At 39.3% G+C, this 15,355-nt stretch overlaps 1 long non-coding RNA gene across 1 annotated transcript in view; it reads left to right on the top strand.

Moving 5' to 3' along the window:
• Positions 1-8,543, top strand: part of LOC121871126 — a 32,438-nt gene extending 23,895 nt beyond the window's left edge. The window contains exon 3 of the long non-coding RNA XR_006089835.1: positions 8,506-8,543. This is a non-coding gene — a long non-coding RNA (uncharacterized LOC121871126). The remainder of the gene's footprint in view (positions 1-8,505) is intronic.
• Positions 8,544-15,355: the final 6,812 nt, after the last annotated feature.

Below are 15,355 nucleotides of genomic sequence, written 5' to 3'. Positions count from 1 at the left end.
GGACTAGAGAGGTACACCTGTAGTTTGCACTAGACATCTAACAAATTTAGTAATTATTTGGTACATGTGTATAGTACAGAATTGGCTTGTGTTTGGGCATTATGAACGTGTATGAGAGAGGTTTAAGCGCACTAAATTGACACACACACGAGAGGCAGGTGTTACTCTGACAATACCCAATACCTATGTGGCAACTGAAGACAGAGGGTGGGATAAGTTGGAGCATTTGGCGGCTAGCATTTGGCACACTTACTTAACATTTTGAATATTTTGAGCTTGAAATTGAAATTAACGAACTCAGGGTAATCTACCCAGATTTGACTCACATAAATAGAAAGATTCGCTTAAATTGATAAGATGTCCTTACTTGGTGGGTCGCTAATCTATAATTTTAAATCGACTTTCTACTTTATTACTTTTGTGGATAATTAATCATTTTGTTACCTTATATTTGAATAAATAGAAGCATATCAACAGTGGAAAAAAATGCATGCAAATAACTGAATACAGTGGCCATCGTGTTAACATATGTTGCTACCGCGCTCCTGGCACACAGCAGTGTTGCAGTTTGTGAATTTGAGGCGTGGTGAAAACAATTGTGATCGGTCATGGGTGTAGAAATGTCTGATATCTTCCCACTTCACTGTAGAATAATTTCCACAATTTTCAATTATGACACCTTAATAATTACAATACAGTGATATCTTCATTAGTCGAACAATTGGTGGAGGGCACTTCCGGTAAGAGATTTCCGGAACGGACTCTCTCAAAGGATTTTTTCAGGTAACAGAAAATTTCTCTAAGTTCCAGAAATTGCGCATTACATCATCTCTCAAACTTGGGGGACCTCCCCATCCCTGAATTTCTCATAAAGGGCCCCTAATTTCACGAGGATTTTATTTCATGGTCCTCTATTATTTGGCATGACACCCTAGATGTACCCAAGCATGTCTGAGGGTACAGTATAGTCTTGGTACGCGGATTTGGTTTATGCGTTTAGTCATTTACGCACCTTGCCAGACCGACAATTTTTATTTACGTAGTTCATTCCATCATGTACACGGAAGCGGCGCGGGCAGGGAGTGATAAGGTCGCCCAGTCAACAAAACATTACCGAGTTCTTCACCCGCTACCACAGCCGCCCAAGTCAGTGATAGTGATAGTGAGGATATGGACTTTGAGGGTTGACTAAGAGGCCCTGCAAGCCTCTGTGGTGGATAGTGATACAGGTGATACGGTGATACAGGTGAGGGCCAATAATCTGCCCTCTGCCTCAGAACCAACCCCAATCCCCGTTACCAATATCTCTTCTACGTAAGTGTTAAAAACTAATACAGTAACCCTCACTTCAGCGGTTAATGTAACCCGGAATACCGAGCGGAAAGCAACGTAAAGTGAATAACTAACATGGTTAATTGAAATAGGTCAGGCCGATCCCAAACTCCACTTTTGACACATAACTATGTTGTAGTAAAAATAACATCTTAATTTATGATGATACGTGCACACAATTAATACTTAAGAGAAATAAAAGAAATGCAATGCATCAAGTTAATGTCATTCAAATAATGGACCCGACTCTCCTCTTCTCACACTACACTGCTGTCTTCCTCTAAGAAATTTTGGAGAAAACTAGGTATAGTAATAATAATATAAATAAAGTTAGGATAATATATTGACATTGCTGGTTCCTTGTAAGACCAGGAATATTTTGAATATAAATGTCATATATTTTTCACAAAAGATAACATATTTACTCAGATTAAACATTACATCAAAATTTGTATGTCTAATGCAAAATCTATGATTTTATATTCAAAATGATCATCAAATTGTAAAATTAGCAATATAAATTATATTCTGGCGAGTAATATTGAAGTTTATGAGCTAAAACAAATATCTTCCAGTTAATAAAAAAAATATTCTAGACACTATCTGTCAATCAAAACTCCACCTTGCCTCCCCCTCTTCCAACCACGGTCGTTCGACCCTCCCCCCACCCACCAATCTACAAGAGAAAGAGTGGGTGAAAAAATAAATTTAACATTTATTATTAAATAATACCTCAGATTAAAGTTAGGATAATATAATTGACATTGCTGATTCCTTATGACCGAATATTTTGAATATAAACGTCATATATTTTACACAAAGATAACATACTTACTCCAGGTGAATATTATATCTAAAAAATTTTATATCTCAATGCAAAATATATGATGTTTATATTCAAAATGATCATCAAATTGTAAGAATTCAGCAATGTAAATTATATTCTGGCCGGTAATTTGTATGAATTTTATGAGCTAAAATAAAATCTTCAGTTAATAAAAAAATATTCTTCACAGTAACAGATGGTGGGTGCGGTCCCTCCTCCCCCCCCACCAACGTCCCTACTAGATAAATGTGAGAATACCAGACTATTTACCTTTAGTAATAAATGATAAATCAGACTAAAGTTAGGATAATATAATTGACATTGCTGAATTTGTAAGACCAGAATATTTTGAATATAAATATCATATATTTTGCCAAAAGATAACATATTTACTCAAGAGTAAACATTATATCTAAAATTTGATGTCTCATGCAAAATCTATGATATTTATATTCAAAATGATCATCAAATTATAAGAATTCAGCAATGTAAATTATATTCTGACGAATAATTTGTATGAATTTTATGGCTAAATAAAAAATTATACTTCACCGTGTAAAGGGTACACCCACATCGAATATGAGCATCTTGGGTTCTGAGCGGCACAGCAGAAAGCTGAAACGCGGAATGTGGGACCGCAAAAGTGAGGGTTGACTGTATTATTGATATTTCTCTAAATGTTAATTGTGTGTGCATACCATCAGAAAATTAAGATGTTATTTTACTAACGATATAACGTATTTGTCTGGGTGAAGTATAATTTGTTTATTTACTTAAGATATTTGTTTTAGCTCATAAAATTCATAGAAATTACCCGCCAGAATACAATTACTATAAATTCTTATAAGATAGTGATTAATTTGAATATAAACAAGCTAAAATTTGCATTAGACATCCAAATTTTAGATCTAATTTAAGAATTTTATTAAAGAGAGCAAAAGTTTTATCTTTTGTGCAAAATATATGACGTTGGTATTCAAATTATTCGCCTCCTGCAAGGAATCCAGCAATGTCAATTATATTATCTAACTATAGTCTGAGGTATTATTTATTACTAAACCTAAAAGCCTTGTCTCTTCACCCAAACATTTCAGGGAGGAGGAGCAGGCGTGGGAAGAGGCGGGGCGAGGAGTCCATTATTTGAATGGACATTAACTGACGACTGTATTTCTCTTAAATATTAATTGTGTGCATACCATCATAAAATTAAGATGTTAGTTTTACACTGTATTTACATATGCTTATTTTTAGACACACACACAAAAGATATAATAAATAATAATAAAATACAATAATCAGAAAAAATTCTAAAAAAAATGATATCTAAACCCTCAAGTTCATGCTTTTTACTTTATTAATAAAGCATGGACTCTGAGGGTAAAATCACATTTTTATAAATTTGTTTCATTATTTGGAGAGGATTTCCAATTATTATTTATTTAAGCTTATGTGTGTGTCTACACACACAAGCATATATACAATACAGGTAAAAAAATAATTGTCCTAAGGGCAGACACATAAAGGGAATATACATTTCTTTGTACACAAGTAAAATGTAATCTTCTGCATCAGGCAGACATGCTTACAGAGCTCCAACAGCGTATAGGCGAAGAGGTGATCAACACGGAACTCAGTGACTATAACGCAGACAAGGCAATGCCTGATGGACAGGCTACTAGGATAATCCCAACAAACTGGGTTTTGGCAGTCCATTAAAATCCTCTCTCCAGTCGCTGCAACACTTGCACTACTGGACCAGGAAAGGGAGAGCCAAGATGTGTGGTTGCAGCCTACTCTCCTGCCTCACCACATAAATCAACTCACGTGCAGCCATCATCCAGTCCATACCTCTCAACAACATCATCAAACCCCTATACCCCAAAAGTCCTATGGCGACAGACAGTGGCAACGGGAACAGGCAGAGATGACTGCCGGGAGTCTCTCAGTCACAACTCTGCACATGGGCTGCACATATAAGATGGTCGTTTATGCACTGGGATCTAGGCAGCAGTGCAATCTGGTCTTTCTGTGCAAGGAGCAGCCCTTCTAGAAACCACTCTGCTCACCCCCATGGGGAGGCTAAAAGATGCCCTAAGCATAGCCTGCCTAAAGAACCAACCTGACTGAGCAACCGCACCCAGTAAGATCATCCTCATGCGGTCGAAAACACAATCATAATCACAGATGAAAACAAAACAAACTATACAACCTCTTATTGTCCTGCACTGGAATGTCAGGACCCTTCTGGATACTACTGACGCAAATGAGCGTCTTGTGTTAAAAAGAACTGGCTAGGTATAATATCGACATAGCAGCCATTAGTGATCCTGCCCCAGGACGAGGGTCGACTCACAGAACAGGGGTTCAGCTATACCTTCTTCTGGAAGGTAAGCCTGATGCGGAGAGAAACCACATTTATGGAGTTGGCTTGCCATCCGTCAACGATCCTACACAGGGGCTAACTGATGCCTGTTGGGATCAACAAGCACTTCATGACACCCCAAATCACTGAATCACTCACGTCATGCCTTCTTCATTGGTGCTACGCCCAACACTTGATGCAGAGAATGATATCAGAGGAGCCCTTTATGCCAACCTTGATTGAGTGCTAACCTCTACTCCCAGAGAAGATAAGAATGTGCTCCAAGGTGACCTCAATGCCAGGGTTGGCAGAGATGCTAACATTTGACAGGGAATTAAAGGAGAAATAGACTAGGCAAGTGTAATCCCAGCAGCCTGCTCCTCCTCAGCAAGTGTGCTGCACACAACCTCACTATCCCCAATACCTTGTTTAAGCAGGCCGACAAGTTCAAGGGTTCGTGGCAACACCCACGATCCAAACACTGGCATCTTATTGACTACAATCAGGTGTCAAGCATGCAGCCCGACACACTCCTGCATGCGCCTGCCCATTTGCTGCCCAGTCTTACCTTGAGGAGCTAAAACTAAATAGTGAGTGTATCCCTCAGCTGAATAAAATAGTCTGCTGTTTCCTAGAACAATATACTCAATCAACATCACCAATGAGCTCCAGTGTGATTCTGTATTGAGGAACAAGTTGAGTGTTGATGTTGGCACATTTTATCAATATTTTGGACCAAATTATCCCAGGATTAAATGTTTTGCCTCAAAGATTATGTCAATGTTCAGAAGTACATATGTCTGTGAACAACTCTTTTCTGTGATGAACTTGAACAAGTCTCAGCTTCGTCTCAACTTACTGATGCACCTTAATTCAATACTGAAGGTTGCTACAGCTCAGTCGTTAGTGCCAAATTTGATGCACTGGTCCATACCAAGAGGTGCCAATTTTCAGAAGCAGCAGTAGCAAACAATAAGATTGATCAAGGTAAGTAAACACTTGTTTGTTTGTTTTAAGGGTTTCGCACGACGCAGAAATCTACCTTTCTTATTTTGTCTTACTACTCACCTAAGAGGTGACGATATGCCTATAATTATGTTACTTGGCCCGCATATCTGGTACTCATATTAAATCTGGCCGCCTTTGGCAAATGAGTTTGACACCCCCGGACTACATCATTGCCACAGAGAAAGAGATCGCTGAGATGTCCTCATCACCTAGCCATGCATCGCCAGACAACTGCAGCACTGATCATCGCCTATCAGAGCCAAGCTCTCACTTCACGCCGCCCCAAAGCATCTGCTTTCAGAGAAGAACTCAAACACGGGCTGATAAACAACCTGACTACAAACAACCTAAATCCCAGTGCCAAATGGAATATTCTCGACATTGTCATGACAAAACCTGCAGAGACCCTAGGCCACCGAAAGAATACACCAGACTGGTTTGATGAAAATGACCTGGAAATCAATATGCCCGTCAATAATAAATGTGCTGCTTTAACTGACTGGCAACCCTCAGTCCTGACCAAAGCGATGGCTTCTGCAAGAAGAAAGCAGCAGCCCAGCACAAACTTCCGCATCTAAAGAACGACTGGTTTAAAAATAAAGCATGTGAAACACAAAACTTGCAGATCAGCCACATTTTTCAATTCCACTAAAAACATTTTATGGGCCAATCACTGTGGCACAGCCCCCTCTGTTCATCTGACGGAACTCCTAATTAAAGACGAAGAATGCCTCCTTCAGCACTGGAAAGACCACAACTGCTAACTGCTCAACCGAAACACTGATGTGGATGTCCTGACTACCCAGCAGGCCCCTCAGCATCCAGAGCTGACCCACCTCAGCTATCCTCCATCCCTGGGTGAGGCAGTTACTGCCATCAAACAGATGAAAATAACAAAGCCTCAGTTCCTGATGGAATCCCAGCCGAGGTGTATAAAGCAGGAGGACCATCTCCACTTCCTGGAGAATATATGGGAAAATGAGGAAATCTCCCAAGTTTTAAAGACGCTCCATCACAATAATATTTTTATAAGAACAAGGGGACCGGTCAGACTGTGATAACTATCACGGGATCTCGCTGCTGTTCGTAGCTGGGAAGATTATTTCCCGAGTCCTCCTAACAGACTTGTTCCTGAGGCTAAAACTTCTCCCAGAATCTCAGGTGGCTTTAGACCATCACGCTGGCACCACTGACATGATCTTTGCTGCCCGCCAGATACAGGAAAAGTGCAGAGAACAGCGTCGGACCTGTACATGGCCTTCATCGACCTAACCAAGGCCTTCACCAGTCAACAGGAAGCCCTCGGCTGACACTCAGCTGTTTGGCTGCCCACCAAAATTCATTGCCAGAGGCAACTCCGCGATGGCATGAAACACAGTATCCTACACATTGACACCCAGTCTGAGTTCTTCCCCATCCAAATGGGGTAAAACAAGGATGTGTACTTGCACCAACTCTCTCTAATTTTTTGGCTGCCTTCCTTACTCGCCAGTGCCAATTTGGCTGGCAGGGTGGACATCAAGTGCTGGATGAAAGGTCTTTTTCAACATAAGATGACCTAGCAGGAACAAAGGTGTTGGCAGCTTCCATTACTGAACTTCAGTATGCAGGTGACCTCATCCTTGTCGGACATGCTGAATGAAACCTAACGGTACAGGAGATCCTGAACACCTACGATGCGTATGCACAATTCGCCTTGAGGTGAATGTATTTAAGACTCAGATTCTTTTCAGCCTGCCCTGGTTCAGACACACCTCTACCATCCATCCAGCTTAACGGTACTACCCTCTCTAATGTTACCCACTTTCGTATCTCAGCTCCACCTGTTCACCATCATGACATCGATGAAGAGATTCAACATCGGGTCAGATGTACATCTCAAGCCTTTGGCAGACTCTACACATGTCTTCAGCTGTAGGAGCTAAAATTATCTACAGTTGCACTTATATCGAGCAGTAATCCTCCCCACCCTACTATATAGCAGCAAGACATGGGTCATATACAGGAGGCACCTCAAGGTCCTTAAAAACTTTCACCAACGAGTCTATGTTCCGTCCTCGAAGTTCTCTCTTGAAGTCAAGAGAACAAATGCCAGTATTTTTGCTGACACCAACTGTAGCATGGACAACAGTAGACTGCCAAAGCAGCTACTTTACAGTCACCTAACGAATAGTTAAAGTAATGCTGGTGGGCAACTGAAAAGGTATAAGGATAGTCTTAAGACAAACCTGAAAAGTGCCAAATCGACCTCTCACCTGGAAGACATCGCCCCACACTGTAATGCTTGGAGGAGCACCACATGAAAAGGTGTCAATACTTTCGAGATAGACCCACTGCATACCGAGGCAGTGAAGCCACAACCAGAAAGATGCTGCCCCGCTCCTCCCAAGAATGGATATAGCCCTCCACACGCATCATCTGTGGACAACCCTGCCGATCCCAGATACCTCTAGTCACCTCATGGCTCACCAATGAAGCTGACATCCTTGGTGACATCCCAATAACTCATATCATTGTATCATAGTTGGATGATCATCATACTTGATTCTGGAGTGACACAAAGTAGTATTAGTAGTGTGTGTGTTTGTGAGGGGGATAGAGACTCTCTCCACCTCCCAGGTTGCCAGAATATATTCAAAAATATCTCTCTATTTTTTTCTGCATTTTATTTCTTTTACACTTTCACTTCTATAGACCACTATGATAGGCCTGTCACAGAAAATATGGAAATACAATTGATGATATAAGAAGGAAATATAAACACAACAAAGACAAGACTAATTAATTATCCAACACTGTCTCCAATACTGTCCAGAGCCTTTGACGATCAGTTGTCTCACCCTGGGGGCCAAATACCTAACACTGCATTTTTTGTTGTAAAAATTTGTATGGTGAAATTGTAATTTGTGAGTGTTAATGACTTCAATAATGCAAGAATTTATAATATTTATTAAACTTTGACTTTTCACCTTAACAGTTGAGAGAGTGAGGGCTGGTATTGTAGTGATGGAGAGGACAACTTGTTTCTGCAGCAAGAGACCAAGAGCCTTCGCGGCACTCTAGAAAACACCTTGGCTGAAAATCAATCTCTAAATGACAGAGTGTTTAATGACCAAATTACCATAGATAACCTACAGAAGCAGTTAATGAGTTACAATAATTTAGAGGATCAACTTAAGAAAGTGGTTAGTAAAAAAATTCCTATATTGCATGTTTGACATCAGTTCCTTTTCATTTCCATTTTGAATTGCACGCACAGTATACTACTTTATCTCCTCAGAACAGCAATTGTATATGCCTAAACTTCTTATACAGTAGTCCCTCAGTTAACTAAAGGTTCAATTCACAAAATTTCGGTCAATGGATTATCTGCCTTAGGGTTTTAGTTCCATTAATCTAACAAAACTTTGATTAATGACAGCCTTAGGAGAAACACGCTTTTGTTGTGCGATCAGCTGATCATCTATTCCACCAATACAGTAATTGGTTCTATGTTTACATTCGTTTCAGTGGAGTAAATATCAAGAAAATTGTGCTCTTGAATATTTTTTTCATTTTTATATTAAAATTATTGGTCATTCTAAAATTTAGCCATCCAAGCTCTGTCCACATAAAGTTTTTCAACTAATATTTTTGGCTCGATATATGTAACTTATTCATTTATTTTACTCATTTACATGCACACACTGTCCTCAGGCAAAGCTGTACTCAAAATGATTACTAAAATTTTGTCTAGTAAAAACTATAGCATGTTTACATTCAAATTAATCACTATCTTATAAGAATTTCAGCAATGTAAATTATATTTCAGTCACTTTATGACATTTTGTAAGCAAAAAACAAAACTCAATTTAAAGGACATAAATAAACAAATAAATACTTCACTAGACCTGGCTCCAACTATCAACATGTCACTGTCACCTCCTCCTCCTCCTCTCAGCCAGGGTTTGGTGTAGGCTTACAGTTTTTATCTTATATAATATCACAGACTAAAGTTAGGAGAATGTAATTTGCATTGCTGGAATCCTTGCAAGACAGTGAATAATTTGAATATAAACGCTCATATATTTTGCACAAGAGATAAAGATTAATCACCTGTGTCACATTACAGTAGTGATTTAAGAGTTCTAGTGTATATGCATGCAAATATATATATATAGTGATTTACATGATTTTGGGGATTTAGGAGTGTTTGACCTATGCATTTTTGGCTTTACTTGTATGTACTTGTGGGTATGGGTTATTTGGTTCACACTCAGGATGGATGGAGAAGAAACTCCCAATGTGCTCTCTGTATACATGTTGTATTGATGTACAATGCAGCTTGGTGCTGGGAGGCAGCATGGTTACAAGCTGAGGAGAGAGCTGGCGAGAGGGTGCTCAGAGGAGGACCAGCTAGGGTCGCCATATCGCCAAGGGGAGCAAGGCCATCCAGGCAGGGGCGGAGGAGGTGTTGCTGGTTGGTGAGGTAGAAAGAGGAGGTCACCACGAGGTCAGGTCTTATATACGGAGGTAGGCGTGGCTTAATAGTTGACCTCTGATGGCGGCAGCGCTGGTTGCTGACCCAGACACGAGGTGCAGCTGGATTCGGTGGGGGCGGCTTGTCAGCGACAAACGGCGCTTGTAGGAGGAATCCACTACATACTTTATCTGTGAGTTGGAACCACCACCAATATCCCATTGAAATAATAGATTCAGTTAACGAAATTTTCGGTTAACAAAAGACTCTCAGGAACCAATTTGTTCGTTAATCGAGGGACCACTGTACAAATTTCCCAGTGGCGTTTCGTGCCTAGGAGCTGCAGTCCCCCAGACACTCTCACTATCAGGCATATGATTCTTCTCAGACACACAGCAGAATAATACACTACTAACAAATATATCATAATAAAATTCATTATACAGTGGTCTCTTACACCTAACGGGTTAACAAATTTCGTTAACGAATTTTCCATAAGAATCTTCAATTCAGTTAATCTAAAACAAATTTGACTAACGTAAATCCTTATGAAAATCACATTTTGTTTTAAACATCAGCTGAGGAGGAATTGCAACCAATTCAAAGGATCTCTTCTATGTTTACATTCAAACTAATCACTATCTTATAAGAATTCCAGCATTGCAAATTAAATTCACCCCAGTCACTTCTATTAAATTTTATAAGCCAAAAACAAAACTCAATCTAAAATAAAAAATAACTAACAATAAATACTACCACAGGAGCCAACTGTCAAACATGTCACTGTCACCCCTCCCCACCCCCACCTTCCTGAGAAACGCTTAGTAAAAAGACCAAGCTTACAGGTTTAAAATAAATAATACCTCAGACTGTTAGATAATATATTGCATTGCTGAAATCCTTGCAAGACAGGAATATTTTGAATATAAACTTCATATTTTGCACAAAAGATAAAATTTTTGCTCTCCCTAATAAAATTTTTAAATTAGATCTAAAATTTGTATGTCTAATGCAAAATTTTAGCTTGTTTATATTCAAATTAATCACTATCTTATAAGAAATTCCAGCAATGTAAATTATATTCTGCTTTATTTTGTATATACTTTTCAGTGAGCTGAACCACCACCAATATCCCATTGAAACTATGGTTTCGGTAAACCATTTTTGGTTAACTAATCCACCTTCTGGAACTAATGAGTTCATAACCGAGGACCACTGTGTATGTTATTTTCAGTACTGTACGTTACTAAGTGAATTAATTGGCGCCACGCCTGGAAACAATGAGCTGCAGTCGATGCAACTCAGTCTCCTGTTTACATTGCAAGCGATTTGCGCGTTAAATCGCGGCTTTTTAATTACCCTTCGACGACGGAAAAATCGAGTGAAGTATTTGCAGCATCAACTTTTCCCAGCTGACATTAAATGAAAAGACTGAAATGAAAGCAAGAGGAAGACCTACACCTGTTTTATCCATTCAACAGAATAGTGCAAGCAAGAGCAAAGAATATACAGTGGCCCTCGGTTAACGAACTCAATCCGCTCCAGAAGGTCGCTCGATAACCGAAATAAGTCATAACCAAAACCATTGTTTCAATGGGTTTTGGGTAATTGGTTCCAGCTCACCAAAATTTCCTAAATTCAACAAAAATGGTAGAAAGTTCACTTACTTTGGAGGTGTGTATGTAGAAGGCTCCTGGATGATGAGATGATGATGATGGATTTAGAATGGGGTGGAGGAGAAAAGAAGAGAAGGCATTGGGGTGAAGAGAAGTCACCCCATGGTGCCATTTCACCCATAAAATTTTAGCTCTCTGGTTTAATTTAAGATTATTTTTAAATCAATGCTGCACTGCATTATATATTAATATATAAAATATATTCAAAATGACCAATAATTTGCTTGGAAACACAGAAAAAGCATTTAGTTGAAGAGAGTCTCAAGCAAGATGTTACCTCCAGTGAAAACAGAGAGAGACTGGACGCCTGTTTGCTGTGTTAAGAGGCTGGATGCCGCCAGATTAAACTAGTCACTTTAATTAATTTCGTTCAATAATTGTTAAATGACTAAAAAATTGAATATTAAACTTTTAAAATTATTGAATAGTATAAACTTCTTGATATTTACAAAAATAGTAAGAATTTAAGCCCCAGAACCGATTAATGTATTGGCGGACTGATACTAAAGCTGGTTGCCCGGTCAGTGTAAGCTAAAACATGTTGAGGTCGGTTCGTAAGAAGTTCGTTGCTTAATTTTTTTCGTTAACCGAATTGAAGATCCTTATGGAAGGCAGTTCGTTAATCGAAATTACGTTAACCGAGGTGTTCGGTAAACAGGGTCACTGTACACTCTGGTTCTGTGGTTATGATGAAGCAAATACTTTATTCTGCTTTCCATGCTTATTGTTTGTGGGAACTCGTCATGGACGAAAAGTGGTGTGACTGACGGAGGCATTTGCCACAGAAAATAATGAAACATGAGCAGTCAGCCAAACACATGAATATCATGATTGATTTATCATTGCTGGGTAAAGTGAACATTGCAGCTCAAATTGACACAGCATACAAGCTCTCAGTTGCTTAGTTGCAAAACACAACGAACAGGTTAGGAAAAAACAGAGATGTGTTATCCAAAATCATAAACTATGTAAAAGTTTTGTGGAAAATTTGAACTCCCTCTTAGAGAACATGGTGAAACCACTGAAGCTTCGAGAATCCTGGTATTTCTTGGATTAGTTGATTTTGCCTATGAACAGGATTTCTAGCTTAGATGCTCATTTAAAAACCACTACAGTTTTAAAGGAACATCCAAATCAATACAGAATGAACTTTAAGAATCTATGTTGAAATCTGCAAAAATAAGATCAAGAAGAAGGTAAAGAATGCAGAATATTTGGCATTGTGTGATGGAGACAACGATATTTACCATTACACACAGATGGTAATTGTTCTAAGGTATGAGCTACAAGGAAGCCTGTTGAGAGATTCTGGGGATTTTTAACCTTATCAACAATTACAGCAGAAGCCTGATCAGTTGTGATACTTAAAGAGCTCCAGACTGTAATTGGTGATTGTCCACACACGCTCATTGCTCAAACTTCACGAGAGGCAGCTGCCTAAGTAGAGTCAATAAAGGCAGCCTATCCTCTATGGAAAAGACAAATTTAGAACTGAACTTACTGTACTGTATGCAAAGAGAAGATTTGTGTTAATCAGAAAATCTCATTGACTTATTAAAGATGATGAACAACAATCATCTACAGTCAACATTTGCAGAAGCAGAAAGGTGCTTTTCAACTTTGAAGAGAATTAAAACTTTTGCAGTACCATGGTGAATGACAGATTGTCGCTTTTAGCAACGATATTCATTGAAAATCACATGATAACAGAATGAAGGATTTTAATGAAAAATAAGTAAAACCATTTTGCTGCATCAAGAGCTGACGCCCAATTTTATTTTTCAAGTACAGTAATTTGCTTAACCTCGTGGTTCCGCTTCCTGAAAACCTCAACATTGATGGAATCAATTTTTCCCATACGAAATAAGGCTCACAGGGCATTGCGATGATTCTGGTCCTCCATCCACATAGCTCAGCACAACTTGTCTTTGTTGCACTCAGAGAAGTACCACTCCAGCACTAACCTTAATCTTGTCCGTGCTGGTCCGGATAGTACGCACTGTTGTGGGGTTAGATCAGAGACAGCAGCTATGTTCACCGACGTTTTCTTTTTCAAAACCGTTTAAAACCTCCATTTCGTGAGGAAGGCTAATGGTCCACGTTGCTTCTTCACCCACTTGCATCACTAGCACTTGATGGGCACTTGGAAGCCATTTCGAATTGTTAGAGTACAGTGTTGAGAGCAAAAACTTAGCAGGCTGTAAACCTAACAAACACTGACGGACGGTTGGGGGCCAGTATCGCGAGTGAGAAGTAGCAGCACAAGATAGAGATGCGCCATGAAAAGTAGTCTGTGGCAGCGCTAAAACGGCGCTATATTGAGTCATCGGATGTTACCAAATTGTGGTATCTAAAAATGCGTTATAAAACAACGTTATCGGGTGCAACGTTAAACGAGTTGTAATACTACCATCACCACTTCAGCCATCCCCTACACGCCACCACCCCCACCACCCCCCACCATGCCTTCTACAACCACCACTACTACAATGCCTGTACATCAAACTACCTGAGGTAGGTCAAATTGTGTACCCTACTGTCGGTAAGCGGACTGGCCCACGGGATACTGGGAAATTTTCCGGTGGGCCCCAAAGTGATAGTTCCTTTGACTCAGTTTTAGGATTAAGTGGAAGCCCTTTGGACCCTTACAAGTGGGCTGCGTTTACAAGTTTTCGGTAGAAATTTTTGACCCAGTCCGCCACTGCCCACTGTTGTTGAAGCTTGCAGTCCCTCCATTTTATATTACCAAGCGCCATAATTCTCCCCAGGAAAGTTTTCCCTTGACTAATACATATGATATCAAAAAAGTGGCCATATCCATTCAGCTACTACTGTGCTGCCTATCTTACCTATTTAATGACCTTTGAAATATTTCTTTTCTCCAATTAAGTTCAAGTTGGTAGAACCAAAAAGTACTGATTCTCCTCTCATTTATTCATATATGCTGCTGTAATAGTATCTGTTGTGCCATGGTGTTCCTCTTACAGAACATTCTTAAGCACTACAGTATCTAGCTTACTCATATCACTTTGCAATTAGACATCATCCTTTCCAAATTCAGTGAAATTATTCTAAATTTGTTTAACATATTTCAACTACAATTTGTCTCTCGATTTCCTGACCATAGATGAAAAATTCTTTAATTCAGGCATTTCAACACCTGCTTTCAGTGTGAAGGCAAGATCCAGCCAAAGCCAAAAACAAGTGGGAGAAACACGACTAAGAAGGCTGAATTAAGCACAAACTTCTGATAGTCAGAAAAATTAAAAGAAATGCTCTCTTGTCTCAAGAAGGGGCAGAAACTGAAGGTTAGTAATAAGATTTATAAACTGTTGCCAAGGTAAATGATATCTATCTCTTTATGTGGGATACCAGAACCATAATATCAAGTTCTGGCTGGAGCGAAACTTGACGGAATTTAAAATGTTCCCCGAACCATTCCAGTCATAGTTTATTGTAGAAAATCTATACAGTACTGTATATCAAATGATCATGTTTAGTGTTTTCTGTCCTTTTCATAGAGGACACCAGAGATTTATCATCATTTATATAATTTTGCATTCGTACAGTACAGTGACCCTCGTTTAACGAGCACATCGGTTTAACGAAATTTCGGTTAACGAACTGCCTTCCATAAGGATCTTCAGTTGGTTAACGAACAAAAATTCGGTTAATGAATTTCTTACGAACCG

This window comes from Homarus americanus, unplaced genomic scaffold (genome assembly GCF_018991925.1).
Source record: "Homarus americanus isolate GMGI-L3 unplaced genomic scaffold, GMGI_Hamer_2.0 scaffold28251, whole genome shotgun sequence".
Classification (NCBI taxonomy): Eukaryota; Metazoa; Arthropoda; class Malacostraca; order Decapoda; family Nephropidae; genus Homarus; species Homarus americanus.
This window is presented reverse-complemented; position numbering and strand designations above follow the sequence as displayed.